Consider the following 2,500-nt stretch of genomic DNA (forward strand, 5'->3'; position numbering starts at 1 on the left):
GTTTCGAGCAAAACACTTCTTAGGCTTCAAGGAAGCTCCCATAAAATTTCCAAACCCAAACTCCAAACTTCATTTTTTAGCCTACAATGCCCACGTGCACGCCGGTGTGCACGCAGGGGTGCTTGAGCATGCGGGAGAGGAGCCATAATGGGCAACATTGACTCGGGGGACCTCCAAATCGAAATCCGTCTCGAGCAAAACACTTCTTAAGCTTCTAGGAAGCTCCCATAAAACTTCCAAACCCAAACTCCAAACTTTATTTTTTAGCATACAATGCCCACGTGCACGCCGGGGTGCTTGAGCGTGCGGGCGAGGAGCCATAATGGGCAACATTGACTCGGGGGACCTCCAAATCGAAATCCGTCTCGAGCAAAACACTTCTTAAGCTTCTAGGAAGCTCCCATAAAACTTCCAAACCCAAACTCCAAACTTTATTTTTTAGCATACAATGCCCACGTGCACGCAGGGGTGCTTGAGCATGCGGGAGAGGAGCCATAATGGGCAACATTGACTCGGGGGACCTCCAAATCGAAATCCGTCTCGAGCAAAACACTTCTTAAGCTTCTAGGAAGCTCCCATAAAACTTCCAAACCCAAACTCCAAACTTTATTTTTTAGCATACAATGCCCACGTGCACGCCGGGGTGCTTGAGCGTGCGGGCGAGGAGCCGTAATGGGCAAAATTAACACGGGGGACCTTCAAATCGAAATCCGTCTCGAGCAAAGCACTTCTTAGGCTTCTAGGAAGCTCCCATCAAATTTACAAACCCAAACTCCAAACTTCATTTTTTAGCACACAATGCCCACGTGCACGCGGGGGTGCTTAAGCGTGCGGGCGAGGAGTCATAATGGGCAAAATTAACTCGGGGGACCTCCAAATCGAAATCCGTCTCGAGCAAAGCACTTCTTAGGCTTCTAGGAAGCTCCCATAAAATTTCCAAACCCAAACTCCAAACTTCATTTTTTAGCATACAATGCCCCCGTGCACGCGGGGGTGCTTGAGCGTGCGGGGGAGGAGTCATAATGGGCAAAACTAACTCGGGGGACCTCCAAATCGAAATCCGTCTCGAGCAAAACACTTCTTAGGCTTCTAGGAAGCTCCCATAAAATTTCCGAACCCAAACTCCAAACTTCATTTTTTAGCATACGATGCCCACGTGCACGCCGGGGTGCTTGAGCGTGCGGGCGAGGAGTCATAATGGGCAAAAACTAACTCGTGGGATCTCCAAATCAAAATCCGTCTCGAGCAAAGCATTTCTTAGGCTTCTAGGAAGCTCCCATAAAATTTCCGAACCCAAACTCCAAACTTCATTTTTTAGCATACGATGCCCACGTGCACGCCGGGGTGCACGAGCGTGCGGGCGAGGAGTCGTAATGGGCAAAATTAACTCGGGGGACCTCCAAATCGAAATCCGTCTCGAGCAAAGCATTTCTTAGGCTTCTAGGAAGTTCCCGTAAAATTTTCAAACCCAAACTCCAAACTTCATTTTTTAGCATACGATGCCCACGTGCGCGCCGGTGTGCACGTCGGGGTGCTTGAGCGTGCGCGCGAGGAGCCGTAATTGGCAAAATTAACACGGCGGAAATCTAAATCGAAATCCGTCTCGAGCAAAGCACTTCTTAGTCTTCTAGGAAGCTCCCATAAAATTTTCAAACCCAAACTCCAAACTTCATTTTTTAGCATACGATGCCCACGTGCACGCCGGTGTGCACGAGCATGCGGGCGAGGAGTCGTAATGGGCAAAATTAACTCGGGGGACCTCCAAATCGAAATCCGTCTCGAGCAAAGCATTTCTTAGGCTTCTAGGAAGTTCCCGTAAAATTTTCAAACCCAAACTCCAAACTTCATTTTTTAGCATACGATGCCCACGTGCGCGCCGGTGTGCACGTCGGGGTGCTTGAGCGTGCGCGCGAGGAGCCGTAATTGGCAAAATTAACACGGCGGAAATCTAAATCGAAATCCGTCTCGAGCAAAGCATTTCTTAGGCTTCTAGGAAGCTCCCATAAGATTTCTGAACCCAAACTCCAAACTTCATTTTTTAGCATACGATGCCCACGTGCACGCCGGTGTGCACGAGCATGCGGGCGAGGAGTCATAAAGGGCAAACTTAACTCGGGGGACCTCCAAATCGAAATCCGTCTCGAGCAAAGCATTTCTTAGGCTTCTAGGAAGCTCCCATAAAATTTTCAAACCCAAACTCCAAACTTCAATTTTAGCATACCATGCCCACGTGCACGTCGGGGTGCACGAGCGTGCGGGCGAGGAGTCATAATGGGTAAAATTAACCCGGGGGACCTCCAAATCGAAATCCGTCTCGAGCAAAGCACTTCTTAGTCTTCTAGGAAGCTCCCATAAAATTTTCAAACCCAAACTCCAAACTTCATTTTTTAGCATACGATGCCCACGTGCACGTCGGGGTGCACGAGCGTGCGGGCGAGGAGTCATAATGGGCAAAATTAACTCGGGGGACCTCCAAATCGAAATCCGTCTCGAGCAAAGC

This window comes from Cornus florida, unplaced genomic scaffold, assembly GCF_030987335.1.
Source record: "Cornus florida cultivar Cherokee Brave unplaced genomic scaffold, ASM3098733v1 CherokeeBrave_3.0.0_Hap2_scaffold_101, whole genome shotgun sequence".
NCBI lineage: Eukaryota > Viridiplantae > Streptophyta > Magnoliopsida > Cornales > Cornaceae > Cornus > Cornus florida.